Below are 16713 nucleotides of genomic sequence, written 5' to 3'. Positions count from 1 at the left end.
GGGGGCTTCGCTTTATAATCACAGACCAGACTCCGCCCGTAGACTCTCAACAAGTTACCTACCGGTAGGGCGGAGCGGACGCGGCCAATTAGGGGAGCTGAGAAGCCGTGCGTAGCTGTGACGTTAGAAAACGTCTAGAAGCGTAAGAAAAGAAGCATAAAGATGCAGACGTTTTATAGTACGTAAGCCCAAGCTGAGGTTTGCAGGTCTGACTGAGTTAGAAGAAACTCATTGCCTAAACCTATGTTAACTTTAAATAATAATAATAATAATAATAATAATAATAATAATAATAATAATAATGAAGCGATGAAGAATGAAAAGCATCACCATGACCATGTCAAGATTCTGAAAATAAGAATTATTCTGATTAAGGTTTTGAATTTATGTCCTGATTTCTTCTTAATTTAGAGATTAATGCACAAGAAAGAGAATAAAGCTGGAAAACTTTAAAATTGCTTATAATAGCCACATGAGACACAGGAAAACAAAACAAAACCAACCCAGAGCCACAGAAAAAGACAACACAAAAGCACAAACAAACATATTTTCTGTCTGTTAGGAGTCTGTGTGTAGCGACAGATTTGTAAGTCACCATGACAGCTCAGGTTAAATCACTGCAGACCAGATTACAGAGCACAAACCTACAATTGGGAGTGGTGGTGGTTCCACTAAAACAGTTATTACTCCACAAAACAATACAGTCATTTCATTCCCAGTCAGTTCATTCAGCTAACTGTTTCCAGCTTAACTCCGCGGGTGTCCTGAGTTGCTGCAGTACACACACCTGAGACTTGTACATTTAACCTGTTAAATCTGAGGGTGACTTAAGATTTCTGTCAGGAAACCCTCCTCTCATTTGCACACTCACTTAATTCAGATTACACATTATCATGCGTATCCTTCCGTTTTGCACGGTTGCCTGGCTGTGTGAGTGGTGTGTGCGTTTGTGTATGTATGTGTAGAGCTTCTCAGCAGGGTCTGATGAGCTGCTTGCATTTGTTTTAACATAAACATGGGTGTAAAGGTGTGAACTGCCTGAATTTTACACATGGGGGTTTTACCTTTAAATATCACCTCAAGGACAAGACAGTTGTTCTACACCAATGGAAACCAAATGTTCAATGAAACAGGAAATATATTTTATTTTGATATAACAGTATTTGTCTAAAAATACAAGGAGCTACCAGAGTAACAGTCATAAAGTCTGATGGGGAGTAAAGCCAACGTGGTTCAGAAAATCCACTCAGACCTAATGAAGGTTAATTACTTCTTACACCATCAGCACTCTGTACAAGACACAGACTGCAGAGACTCTCATGGTCACTCCATCCTGTAATGGGTTTAAGGGTGAGAAAGTGTGAAGTAAATAAATGATTAAGTGAACACATGCAGCAGTTATTTCACTGCTGCCTGAAGAATACACTAAAGTTTCTCATATCCATGCAGCAAAATGCTGATGAGGGACAGCAACACGTTTAATCAGAATGAGGAAGAAAGAGGATTTAAGTGACTTTGAATGTGGCATGGTTGTTGATCTGAGTATTAACTGGGATTTTCACACTCAACCATCTCTAGGGTTTACAGAGAATGGTCTGAAGAAGAGAAAATATCCAGTGAGCAGCAGTTGTCTGGACCAGAATGTTGTGTTGATGTCAGAGATCAGAGAAGAATGGGCAGACTGGTTGGAGATGATAGAAAAACAACAGGAAGTCAGATAAACACTGGTTCCAACCAAGGTCTGCAGAACAGCATCTCTGAACACACAACACGTCCAACCTTGAAGCACATGGGCTACAGCAGCAGAAGACCACACCGGGTTCCTGCTGTCAGCTAAGAACAGGAAACTGAGGCTACAATTCACACACACTCACCAACACTGGACAACAGAAGATGGAGAAACGTTGCTGGTCTGATGAGTCTCCATTTCAGCTCCACTTTCAGATGGTAGGCTCAGAGCTTGGTGGAAACATGAAAACATGGATCCATCCTGCCTTGGATCAATGCTTCAGGCTGCTGCTGGTGTAATGGTGAGAGGGAAATTTTCTTTGCCCACTTTGGACCCACTAAGTTCCTTTCCACCAAGTGGTGCGATATAGTACAGGACTGATTGGTGTAGTTTGGTACAATAAAACCTGATCTCTGTTTCATTTCCACAGCAAATTTTATCCTAGCCGGTGTTCTGTCAAAATGTGCAACCTTGTCCAAACATGTTACCACAGACTGAATTTGGTTTATCTGTTGACCTGTGCTACCATATTAGAACAGAATACTGCACAAATTTAGTTAGCTAGTTTAAAGATCATTGTAAGGTTCAAAATCAGACTTTGAATAAATTCATGAAGGTAGGATGTCTCAACAGTTTAAATGACCTAATTTAAGTATGCTACAGCTACAGCTGACGAAAGTAACAACAAGCAAGGTCCAGCTGTCTAAACATGGAATTAAAGGTAGCATGGATTTATGGGCGTGTCCTCAACCCATATGTTGTGCACATGCAGAAGGCAAAGGTAGCATGTCTTGATGGATAGGATGAAATGTTAGTGCACTGGATAGTGATGGATGTGTCAATTATGAAATAGTGCAATGTCTTAAGGCTCATTTATATCCCACGCTAACGACAGATACTGAGCCGTTTGCCTGTCTTCTTTTACCTGTGTATTTGGTCTATAGTTGGAGTAATACCACTGGAAAACCATGGGAGCAGTGTTGTGCAATGTAGCTGACGTGCAGCCAGCAAAATTAACAAAGAGGAAGAAAAAGCCACCACGTATTAATGACTGCAAAGACCACCGCTGTTACCACCTGCCTCTTTACGTCTCTTTCTGCCTCTTTACATCTCTTTCTGAGAATGTACATCATCATGATCTCCTCCACTGTCACAATGTTTGTTGCTCTCTGAAACTGATGTCAAAACTCAGATGTGAAGTCTGAACTCTGCATTTTTTTCTGGTGGATATATAGATTTATATATAGCTTTGGGATGTGGTGGAACGGGAGATTTTCATCATGGATGCAGCCGACAAACCTGCAGCAACTGTGTGATACTGTCATGTCAATATGGAGCAAAAACTCTGAGTAATGTTTCCAACACCTTGTTGAATCTATGACATCAGAATTAAGGCAGTTCTGAAGGTAAACGGGGTCCAGCCTGGTACTAGCAAGATGGACCTATGAGTGTACATTGAAAATAAATGTAATCAATCTTTCTTTAGCGCACATTGTTGTGACTTTCTTTCAGTGATGCTTACACAGATCTCTATACTGTTCCAAACGTGACCAGACCAGCTTTGATTATTTCTGGGAACATTATTGTCACTGTAAGCTCGGCTTGACCCAGAGGTAATTATATTTCGCACAACCACAATCTTCATTTTCTTTTTCATATTGTTGTGCTAATGTGTTTGTGGGGGCAGGCAGTCGGGTGTCAGGTGTCTGTCAGTGACCACACCTTGTTACAACTGCTATCTTTTGTTAGCGTGTGTACACAGTAAACAGTATGTAGTGGTGAGTAGGGTGGATTCAAGGTGAATAGGATTTGTTTTAGGCCTGCTCAGGTCCCGTTAACATCAAAGCAAGTTTTTTGTGCTATGGATGTGTAATTTTAATGTAGACCTCCTTTCTGAGAAGAACACACTAACCAGTCTTGTTTCAGTGGTTGAATATTATATTTCCTGGAAATCACATTGAAGATAAAAATCTCTCAGGTAGATAGTACACCTCCAGTTAAGGCTTAATGACACACCTTAAAAACTCTACAGGCTCATCTTGAAATTAACCCTTATGGCCTCCTCGGGATATTTTTGTCGACTTTTTTTTAATACTTAGTAAACGTTTTAACCATGTTCTGGCTAGTGGCATGGCTTTTTGCAATAATTTCTTTTTAACCCAATAACTTTTTTTTTTAGACAATTTTTTAAAGTTAGTGTCTTTTTCTACCACACGTATACTCTATTGATAAATTTAGTACCCTCTGGTGAGCTTCATGGCCAAAAATGTCCACAATCAGAAACTGTTATAAAATCGTCATACTTCAATGCTTTTCTTAACTTTTTAAATTAAATTATTTAATCACATTTATTTGAAATCAAACTCTACACAGGTCTTTGTCTGAATCAGATGTGTTGCAGCAGGGAAATTTCCAAAACCTGTAGGACCCTGGCCCTCGAGGACCAGGATTGAGGCTCTCAGATCTAGCTGATATCTATTAGTCACGTCTAGCTGACCTAGTCTAGCCAATGTATTCCAATGTTTATTCTATTCAATTTAGTGCCTCATACTTTACTGCAGGAGGCAAAAACTGAGAGGGAAAATTCCCTTTTAACAGGCAGACAACTTATATAATATAGCTGCTCTCCATTAATCTAGCTAACAATAACCTAGCTAACCTTGAGAAACTATGGGATTCTAAAGAATCTTCTTTTCAATTCAGTCCTTAATCTTGTGCTGCATAAGGTGACAGCGGGGAGGAAAACTCCCTAACACCGCCAAATTGGTATCAGTTAGTCTAACTAACAATAGCATAGCTAACCTAGTCAAGCTAACAGAATCTAAAGAATCCTCCCTTCAATTCAATCCCCCAACCTTGAGATGCATGAGGTGAAAGTGGAAAAAAAAAAAAACACTCTCTTAATGCCCATTTATATTTGACGCAGAAGACGGATACATTGACTGACGGACAGTTTGTTCTGCGTTGGTTATGCATGTAATTTAGTCTTTTTTTCAGGGAGCTTAGCTATCCGTCACATGACGCAGAAGATGGAGCAATACCTCTGGAAATGGTGGGGGCAATGTTGAGCTAACACACAACCAGCAAAAGAAATAAACCAGAGAAGAAGAGGAACAGTAAGAAAATGACACAAAACCGCAACATAAAAAGTACCCAAGAAGAAGATACAGATGAAGAGGAAGAAGTTAAGAAAAACTGCTTCTTTTTTGTGGTTTTCTTCTTTTTTTTGTGTGTGTGTATGTGTTTTTGGATGGTTCTAAACAACCTTATAGCAGTGCATTACAACAACCAGCCAGGGTCAAAATGCTGAAGTGAACTCTGAACTCGGCACTGCCTACTTGTGGATGAACTGCCTTATTACCCTTGGAAACATAAAAGATGTATGAGTGTGGCGACGTAAGATGAAACTGTTCGTCTTTTGCATATCCATCTTCTGCATCGAGCATAAATGAGCCTTTATAAGGAAGAAACCTTGGCTGTTATGTGTTAGCCTGATATTCATGACAAATGCTCAAAAGACAAAAACTTACAACACTAAAAGAAAAAGAGACAAATGGTCACAAATTATTTTATAATCTCTATTTACAACTATGAAATATGTTTACATAAGGATTTAATTATAAATATATGTACAAATACTTTCAAAACCCAATGCACTGGTATAATATGTATATGAAATTGATTTCCTTTGTAGTTCTATCACACCAACAGAGACTCTTTATTTCCACATTGGTGAGATAACGTTATAGGCTCTGACCCCTTTTTAGATGCTGCTTGTAGACTTCCTTAGTTTGTTTTACCTATCACACCCCATTTTCACACTTAATTCATCACATATCACATCTATCGCTTTGAGTATTGCCATGACATCATCATGAGTTGCTCAGAATAAAAACACCTACTGAGTCATTAGAGCAGTTCTGGATGCTCAGTGTTTTGAGTCCGGTGTTTGGAACAGGTTGAGATCCCAGGCCCATTGCCCACCTCTGCCTAGCATCCTACTTGCTGGGCAAGTCCCTGGAAAGCTAGTTGGATGAACTCGGGAGTCGGGTGAGATACCAACGGGACACGAGGCACTGCTACATTTTCTGCCTGACTGAAACATGACGTCCTCTGGTGCCAGACCGGGCAATAACAAGTCTGAAGGTGGAGGAGTTTGTTTTATTATGAACAACAACTGGTGTAACCCCCAAAACACCAAAACTCTCTCCAGCTCGTGCTCGCCAGATTTGGAGCATCTCTCCATCCTGTGCCAACCATTCTATCTCCCCCAGTAATGTACAGCCATCATTGTGACTGCCATATTTTACCACACATGGACACCAACACAGCCCCATTGGACCTACATGATGTGCTGTGTTGCCACCAGACCAAACACCCAGACTGCCCTCATCATGGCCGGGGATTTTAACAAGGCTAACCTTAAAAAAAATATGTTGACTTTTTATCAATACGTCACATGTGCCACCAGAGAGAATAACATCTTACACCACTGTTACACACAATTCAAAGACGGCTACAAAGGGATGTCTTTGCCTCTTCTGGAAAAACACAGTTTTCCTCGTGCCAAAGTACAAAGAAAGGATGGCACAGGAGGGGGTCTGCAGGCAGGTGAGGCGCTGGAACAACCAGGTGGAGAACACTAAGGAGAGTAAGCTGCAGGAAGGCAACAAGACATGACGGCATTCCTGGTGGGGTACTTAAGTCCCATGCTGACCTGCTAGTTCCTGTCTTTCTTTCTGTCCAACCTTCCTCTGAGCCAGTCTGTGGTCCCTGCCTGCTTTAAAAAGCCATCATCATCCCTGTGCCAAGGAACGCCTCTCCAGCCAGCCTTAATGACTACCGCCCCATGGCCCTCACCTCTGAGCTCATGAAGTGCTTCGTGAGACTAGTCAGGGAGCACATCTATGCCTCTCTCCATGAGTATCTGGACCAACTTCAGTTTGCTTGCCAGCCAAACAGATCCACAGACAACAAACATCTCCCAGGTACTGCACATTCCCTCATCCACCTGGACAAGCGCACAGGGGACTATGTAAGGATGCTGTTCATTGACTTTAGTTCAGCTTTCAACACTATAGTCCCACCACGCTGCACTCCAAGCTGCTCAGCCTGGGGCTGATCTCCACCCTGTGTGTCTGAATCCTGGACTTCCTGCCAAACAGAATTAAGGTGGTGTGGGTAGGCAGGCACATCTCCAGCCCCGAAACCCTCAGCACCGGATCTCCACAGGGCTGAATCCTCAGCCCTCTGCTTGTCTTCCTGTACACTCATGACTGTGTAGCCATGGACAGCTCCAAAACCATAGTGAAGTTTCGCAGATGACACTGTGGTGTTTGGTTGCATCAGCAACAATGATGGCGGGCGTATACAGGGGAGGTGGAGAAACTGGCAGAGTGGTGCCATGCTAACAACCTCCTGCTAAATGTAGACAAAACTAAGGAGGCGATTATTGACTATAGGAGGAGACAGCAGAGGAACTACACCCCTCTGAGGATTAATGGGACTCTGGTGGAGAGGGTGTGCAGTTCCAAGTACCTGGGTGTGCATGTCACCAAGGATCTATCCTGGACTCTGCACATAGACAGCCAGGTGAAGAAGGTAAGGCAGCACCTCTTTGACGTCAGACAACTGAAGAAGTCCAGAGTCTCTCTGAGAATCATGAGGATGTTCTACACTGAAGTGGTGGAGAGTGTTCTGGCTGGTAACATCACCCAGTGATACGGGAACAGTACTGGTCAGGCTGTCAGACTTGTGAACTCTACCCTGTAGTGACAATGGCCAGTGTCCTACCTTCTGTTGAAAAGCACTCATTTACTCATGTTGCTTTAACAAGGTTTATATTTTGCACTACCATTTACATTGTATATATATAAGCACTACAGCTCATAATATTTATATTTAGTCTTTTTAGTTCATTACCATGTTGTTAATTTAGCTTTTTACTAGTGGGAAATGGGTGTGCACAGCCTCAGATGCATGTACAACTGCATTTCACTCCCATCTTGCACGTGACAAGTAAACAACTTGAAACTTGAGACTACTTTTTAGCAGTTCTGATATATAATGAGCTAGGACTCCTGTCCAGATGTAGGAATGTCAAGACTGATAGATAGTCACACTGATGATTATCTTGAAGATCACCATTTAATTGTGCTTTGTAAAGTGTAAATAAAATCAGAATGCAATGATATGCAAATCTTATCAATCCACATATTATTTTCAACAGAACATAAACAACAGATGTAGAAACAGACATTTTACCATTTCATGGAAAATATTATCTCATTTTAAACCTCATAACATCTGTAAAAAGTTGCAAACAGGGGCAACAAAATGCTGGAAAATTTATTTGCCCAAAACAATTGGAGGAGCATTTGACAACTAATTCTATTAATTGGCAACAGATCAACAACATGACTGGGTATTATTTTAGAGAGGCAGAGTCTCTCAGATGTAAACATAGACAGAGGTTCACCAATCTGAGACAAACTGTCTAAATAATTATAGAAAATAATGACAGAAATTCCAGAAAAATGTTCCTCAGTGGAAAATTGTGAAGACTATGAAGATCCCACCATCTACAGTGTGCGATATCATCAAAAGAGTCAGAGAATCAGAAGGAATCTCTGTGCACACAGGACATGGTTGAAGGTCAAAACTGAATACTTGATTGACTGGACACTGCATTAAAACCAGACACGATCCTCTCCTGGAAACCTCTGCATGGACCCAAAAAGACTTCCAGAAATCACAGTCCGGCTGCTGAACTGGCCTGCCTGCAGTCCAGACCTTTCACCAATACAAAACATCTGGAGCATCATGGAAGTAGAAATCCAGCAACCAAGGTCTAGGACTGTAGAGCAGCTAGAATCCTGCATCAGACCAGAATAGGGCAACATTGCCCTCTTAAATATAGATGTAGATGACTTTATACACATGACAACTGGAACACTTGTTTTCTGAGTACATTATGTGCTGTGTTCACTTGCATTTGGGTTTCTGAGGTTTGTCCAAGGAAAGGCCAGTTCATACTACACATTTGTTAGAATTCAGCTGTCTATACTTAGGGTGGCATTGTTATAGTCCAACATATTGGTTTACAAAGATGGAAAGAATGCTACAGGATTTAGTTTCAGCTTTTGCACCTGCATAAGTATCTGACCTTGACCATGTACCCGATGACCCTGCGTATGTGCTGTGACACTGTTTACAGATGAAACACTCGAAGGAATGTCATAGTATTTCCTGCAGGATGTCGGTGTGAGGCATTTTTAGCAGGCATTTGTAGCATGAGGTGGAGATGGTTTTAGTTACAGTGTTTTGGTTTTAGCCAACAAAGACAAAGTCACAAGTACAATCAATCTTATGAACTGAAGAACTTTAAAGAATGTTCTTGGATCATAGTAAATGTACTGACTTGAATTTAACAGTAATGTTGTTGGGACATTAGCTGTTTGGGAGGAGGGTAGCCTAGTGGTCAGAGAGGTGGACTTGGGGTAGAAGGATCCAGGTTTGAGCCCCCAAAACTGACCAAGGCCCATACCCCAAATCCTGGGTGCTAAAATATGGCAGCCCACTGCCCTCTATTTTATCTAGAGATGGGTTAAATACAGGGTCTAATTTCTCAATGATAATAATAATAATAATAATAATAATAATAATAATAATAATAATAAACAAAAGTTGCCCCAACTTGCAGCATTTTAGAAAATGTGTATTTACTCAGGGTACAGACAAGACTGGGTTGAAAAGGGGCTTTGGATTCCGTCCTCCATCCCGAGCTGCACGGGATGACAATGGAGAAGAAAAACTTCCTTTTAACAGGAAGTAAAACCTCCAGCAGAACCAGAACCAGGAAGTACGGCCATCTGCCTCAACCGGTTGACTGGTGTGTTCAAACCAATACTTTAATTTTATGTTAACAATTGAATCTACAATTTCAGTTTTCAACTTTTTATTTAATTTAAACAGATGAAGGAAACGGAGAGGATTCTAGCTGTTATTAGTTTACTGTAGTATTTTGTTTCATAATGGTCTAGATGCTTTCAGTTGATGGAGGTTTTAGACTGCAAGCAGGTCAGCATCTGGACTCTTCTACTACAAAGCCATACTGTTGGAACAGATGGAGTAAGTGGTTTAGCATTATCTTGATGAAATATGCAAAGTCTTACCTGAAAAAGACGTCATTACGCTGCTGTACCTTTCAGTTTTGATGCTTTGAAGCTTTACATCAGAGAGCGTTATTCTAAAGTTTCTCCAAAACATGTGGACAGATTTTTCTGATTTCTGAACCTCTATCCATCTTTACTTCTGAGAGACTCTGCCTCTCTAAGGTGCTCTTTTTATGTACAGCCATGTTACTGACCTGTTGATAATTACCTGATTAGCTGCAACACGTTCCTACAACTTTTTTTTTTACTTCTCCAGCCTTTTATTAATCCTATTTTATTGGTTTTTCAGACTTGCTCTGTTGATCTAATATACTTCAGGAGACAGTAAAATGTCACTTTGAACATTGATATGATTTCTGTGTCTCATCATATTTACAATATTGATCTGTATGAATGAAAATTATTGCATTCTGTTTGCATTTATATTTTACACAAAGCTGAAAATTTTGGGAACCAGGATTGAATCGCTAACTACCTGGATATGAGATTTCAGCAGCTGATATGTACCATGCTGTATCTACCTCTAATTATGTTTGAAGGAAACACCATCTGTATAAAAGGATAATTTGGACATGTCCTCAGGTTTTTGTTGTTGAGATACCCTCACCTTGGTGTCTTTCCTTTCCTACAACCCTGTAGTGCCAAAGAGCACATGAGTGGATTCACAGTGGGCTAATTCCACATGCAGACCTCAACAAACTCCCGACATTTTGCTTTCTTTTACATGTGGGCCTCCTCAGTTCAGTCTTCTCAAGGGACTGTAAGTCCCAAGAGTTCCACTTGCTTGGAAGACACAGATGTTAAAACCAAATCCAGCCCAAGTGGTGTTGTGGTGATACGCTCCGGAAACTTTAAACTGTTTCCCCTGGTCCACCTGCAGCTGCCAGTCACAAGATGAGGCCAGTAAGTCTGTTGAGGTCTTCAGCTGGTGTAGAGGCTTCTACCCTGCAAGGACAAGGACAATATTGTGCCCTATTGGAGGCTGGTATTTGGCCTGTTGGATCCCTGTGAAGATGGAATTAAAGCTGGGCAGTGTGACCAAAATTATATATATCAGGGTATTTAAAAACTATACAGATTTCAGGGTATTTGGGGGTATTTTTTTCTATGCATGAACAGGTGTTAAACACATTTTCCAATGCAATAGACTGGCCAAGAATAGTCTAATCCATTGTGTTAATTGTTGTTGATGTCCAGTGTCTTGGTCTTGGCCATGAATTCATCTTTTATGACTGTATGAATTGTGATGGCGTTGGTTATCTGCATTTACCACTAGCCTTTTTTGTTGTAGGCAGGTTTAGTAAATTAATCCTTTTTAGTAAATAGTTGTTTGGCTCATAAAACCAACGTTTTAAAACCAAAGTGCCTCCAGGCAACAACAGATACAACTCATTTTTTTTGTCATGGTCAACTTCAACATATGCTTCAGCTTCACTTCCTGGACTTTGTTTTCACTGTTCAGATCTGCTGCACGTTTAGTGGCGCAGCAGTGAAAAAGGTCCCCCCTCAAACAGTTTCCTGCTCCATGTTCCCGACAGTGTTTAAAGTCCTTCTGTCAGTCCCAATATCAGGCCACACCATAACCTTCCAGAGGTCAATAATTGACAGAGTATCATAATGGAAAGTTAAAATGTCCTCTCTTAATGGCACAAGTTAATGTGTTGTGAAAAGTTGTGAAAAGAATTTGTATTTATGTGTCGTGGGTCCATCCTGATCCAACAACTGCTGATAACTCACAATCTGTAGGTGGACAAAGCAAAAACATACCAACAGCACGGATGATGATATCAGAGCAAATGAAGCAGATTCTGAGGGAAAGTTTGGAGGAGGGAGCAGAGAAATTCTGCTTTATTAATAATTATCTGAGAATAAAGCGACACTGAAGCGTCTGTTGGAAGGAAGTTGAGTTATAGATGACTGATGGTTGTTTTAAGTAGGTGTGTGTAATTTGATCGATATGTACTTGTTTTTGGTCCAGTTTTTGTAAGAAGTATGTGTCCCATGACGCTTTCTGTAACTTAATTTTTTTTTACTTTAACACTTTACATTTGTTCTTTATTTTTTTTTAAAGTTTGTTTTCATCTTCATTAAATAAACATTCTGAATGAAGGTTGTAAAAAAGTAGTTTCCTAGAGATTACTTTTTTCCTTTTTATACCTATGAGTGTTTTTCTCTTAATTATTTTACCTCTCAGTTGTTTCCAATTATATGTTTTAGCCTATAGATGATTTTAAAAAAATGTTTATTACCTATAACACCGATAACAATTTACCTTTTATTCTATTAAATAAAAAAAGTTGTTTTAATGTAGTGAATATTATTATTTATTTATTTATTTTTATTTTACTTCTAGATGATTTTTCCAAAATGTTTTATTGCTTATAGTAAAATATATTTTAACTCTTATTTTTTAAGACTTTTTAAAACCTGCAGATTAAAAAAAAATCTATTTATTACCTATATACATTTTTTGTAAACATTTTTTTAAACTAATGGGTTTTTTTAAACTATAGAGTATTTACTTTTACTTTCATTTTACCTATAGGTTAAATAAATGTTATCATACTTTTCTTTTTTAGAACGTTTCTATTATCTATTGATTTTTTTTAACCCTTTAGAGTTTTTAAAAACTTTTTCTTAAACCAGCTGATTTTTAACTTACATATAAATAAAAGAAAACTTTTTTTTTTCCACCTATTTGTTCTTTACTTCAACTCTAGACCTCTTCGCCCAGTGTCCTGCAGGTTTTAGATGTTTCCCTGCTGCAACACACCTAATTAAAATGAAATGGTTCTCCAGCTAATTTGAATCAGGTGTGTTGCAGCAGTAAAACATCTAAAACCTGCAGGCCGAAGAGGCCTGGAGATGGTGATCTATGATAGAGTATATATTTTTACTCTTTAACTATAAAAGTTTCAAAACGTTTTATACCTGATGATGTATATTTGTTTGTTTTGGTCCTACAACCAGCTCATGGTGACTGAATTATGAGTCCAACATAGATCGGTTACTCTGATATTTTGCAGTGCTGGCTGTGTTGGGAGGTTTGCTACTGACAGGCTGACCAACAACAGAGCAATAAAATAAATAAGTCATGACGTTAAACTTGACCTGCATCAGCATCCAAATCTGATAAAACTCTGTTAATCCTGATGTCAGAACGGATATATTTGACTTTGTGCAGCACAGTTTGGATCATCCTGCTGTCGGATAACTAACAACCACCACATCTGTAACATTAAGATAATTTTGTGTTTGTCCTCATGTGTGTGTGTTTAAAAGCTGGAGTGTGTGTTTTATTCTTGCAGATTGCTGTAATAAAGCAGGCAGAACTGAATCTGGTTTGTCTTTGTTCAGTCAAGTGAATGTTTGGCTGTGACTCAGACACCCAATGCCTGGAGGCCGGGTCACAACGTCACCACGCAGTGAAGGTGGGAACAAGATATAGGAGCTTCCATTTCACCAGTTCATTCACTTCATTATCACTGTTCATTGTTGGGAATAACTGGAATAACAGGAAATAATGAATTAGAAGGAGCGTAACATGAAACATGATGGAGGATTATAAAAGTTAGTTTCTCTCACAGTCGTGCACAAGCAGCTTTTATTTGTGTCGACTCAATATGAAGCATTCTTGGCCGCTACTCAGCTGTGTAACACACTCTCTCCTTATTAAAGTTTCATTGTTTTTCCTTCTGCTGCCGACTATCATCAAACTCCGGGCTGCACATGACACAACCTGCTCGATTCTGCAGGGAATGCTCTTGCAAAACTTTGCACTGGTTACAAATTAATCCACATCTCACTCATATTAACTACTGCTTACCCCAGGACAAAGTTTACCACTCTCTGCTTCCAATAATTCATGTGGTGGTTAATATTTGAGCCAGATAGATAACCTGGTGTCCAGATTTAGACTCCAGCTCTTTGAACTGGGAACAGTTTATTACAAACGGTCACACTCTGAAGTTATGAAATTTAGAACTACAACTCAGATTAAAAGAGGATACTCCCTCACTGACCGACACAGACAAGGTTTAGAGATCCGACACATCTTAGCTGTTTTCTTTCAAATGTTCTCCTGAAACAGAACTTTTCCTCATTTTAACACACTTCACATACAGACTTACCAAATCGTACAATCAGTAATACAGTATATGATGTTATTCAGTCCCTCAGACAGTAGAAGGCAGATCTAAACCCAGTGGCTACCTTGCTAGAACCAGGATGGACCCCTTTTCACTTCAGAACTCTCTTAATTCTCATAGATTCAACAAGGTGTTGGAAACCTTCCTCAGAGGTTTTACTCCATACTGACATGACAGCATCACACAGTTGCTGCAGGTTTGTCGGCTGCATCCACGATGAAAATCTCCCGTTCCACCACATCCCAAAGCTGCTCTACTGGATTGAGATCTGGTGACTGTGGAGGACATTGGAGTCCAGTGAACTCATTGTCATGTTCTAGAAAGCAGGTGGAGATGATCTGAGCTTTGTGACATGGTGCATTATCCTGCTGGAAGTAGCATCAGAAGATGCTCCACTGTGGTCATAAAGGGATGGACATGGTCAGCAACAATACTCAGGTAGGCTGTGGTGGATAAACCAGGCCACGTTGGTACTAAGGGGTCCAAAGTGGACCAAAAAAATATCCCACACATCATTACACCACCAGCAGCCTGAAGCTTTGATCCAAGGCAGGATGGATCCATGTTTTCATGATGCTTCCACCAAATTCTGAACCTACCATCTGAACGTGGAGCTGAAATGGAGACTCATCAGACCAGCAACAGTTCTCCATCTTCTGTTGTCCAGTGTTGGTGAGTTTGACTCTGGATGGGATGGTTTAGTGGGGTAAACAGGTTGATCAGGTGTAGCTAATAAAGTGAATTTATTTCTGGTTAATGATGACTTGGTTATTGAATCACAGAAACAGCTGTGAACATTGATGACTTGACTCTGTGACACTGGGTGTGTCCAGTAAGTTTAGTGGGTTGTTAAAAAAAATCAAATAAAACCTTTTCTATGTATTTGATATAATCCCCAAGGACAAGGATACCATGACTAATGAAGCGTCAAACTTCCCAGACTTTTAGTGATTGCGATCACGGATGTCCCAGGATCCCTTCCTGTCCGTGTGTTGCAGTAAATCAGACCTACAGTTGTGTTCAGGAGCAACATGGCTCCATATTAACGCTTGATGAAAGGTAGGACCTCAGAGACAAAGGAAACCCTGTGAGTCCAAGATGTCCTTGAAGAGCAAGGTGAACCAAACACACCTTGTCAGAGCCACTCTGACTTGCCCTCATAAAAACATGCAACCATTAACAGTGAAAAATTAACATAATTCTGAAAATTAGAGTCAAACTGGTTTCTTGTCATCCCACTTGACTGAGTCCCGTTCTCCATAACCTTCACTACTCTTAATCTCTGGCAGCGGTTCATGAATTCAGGCCTTCTGAAGTGTTTAACCAACAGCAGAGCTCCAGCTGAATTAGAGAGGTGGACGTCATTGGCTTCTATTGTGACGAAAACAAACTTATATGGTTCACCAGTCATTTGCACACAGTGTCAACAGAGTGTGTTTTCAGAGGTGGACAACCTGCCTCCAGCTTGTCCTTCACCTGTCTGCTTTCACAAATCTACTACTGAAAGAGGCAACAATGAACTTTCCACAGAGTTTATATTATATTATATTATATTATATTATATTATATACTCAAAAAGTCAAAAGGTCTGGATCCAGGAAGTTTTTAAAGGATTCTTTACTATGGGGAGATAGGGATCATTTTGCCATTAAAGCTTCTAATTTAAAAATTACAATGGCTAAAAAGATTACAATGGCTGGTGCTTCTAGTTTCATATATAAATATATACATGGTCAACCATATAGTTGTAAGAACACATATATATAAGCTGTATGTCTTCTCCATTGCTTCTTGCTTCTTAATGCACCAGGTCAATGGTGATTTCCGATGAACATAAACAGGAATAAAAAGAGGAAAACAAAATCATTCTGCAGTGCTGCACTTTTTTAAAATTTAACATAATTTGTGAATGATGCAACAAAGAAAAGTCAAATGAATAATGGACTTTTAATTGGTTTTATTCTGTGGATGGTTTGAGGTTTTACTTAAATATAATAAAAGCCTTAACAAAATAGTAATCGTCATTGTCACATGTGTAACATGATGAGCTCTGTGTTTTATATCTTTGGTAAAATGTGCTGCCAGGAAACAGTTAAATGGTGTTTCCTCTGCAGAGGAGTGCAGGCTTTGTTCAGGTCTACCCATGAGCAGCTCCGTCCTACACAGGAGTCACCTTGTCCCTGCAGAACATTGCACTTTTTCCTGCCTTCCTCTTCCTGCTCCATGTCCAGCCCCTTTTCTTACAACTGCTTCCTTCTTTCCATTCAGGCTGCTACACCTGCACCTTTCTGCTGACTGGCTGAGTAGAGTCTGACTCAGCTCTTTTTCAGTGGTTCTGATGCTTCGCTGTGCTGTGGATACTCCAAATGCCGTGGAAACAGATACAGACACACGATCTGATCTTTGTTGCTGTATCTTTGTCTTGTTTCCTCTGACAGTCATGTTAGAAAGGGAGCAGTAGCCCCGCCCTCTCCGATCACCTGAGCAGTGAACCAGGAAATGAGGATTGCTGCAGGAGTTGTGTCCTTTGAGTGCTCACCTTCACCTTTAGAGTATTCTCAGCTGTGTGTACACTTTATTTTAACAGATTATGATGAGACAAATCTACAGCTTATAGTATGTAAATACATATATTTGCTGGTGGGATGCATGAGAACGAATT

Source organism: Melanotaenia boesemani, chromosome 24 (genome assembly GCF_017639745.1).
Source record: "Melanotaenia boesemani isolate fMelBoe1 chromosome 24, fMelBoe1.pri, whole genome shotgun sequence".
Classification (NCBI taxonomy): Eukaryota; Metazoa; Chordata; class Actinopteri; order Atheriniformes; family Melanotaeniidae; genus Melanotaenia; species Melanotaenia boesemani.
This window is presented reverse-complemented; position numbering follows the sequence as displayed.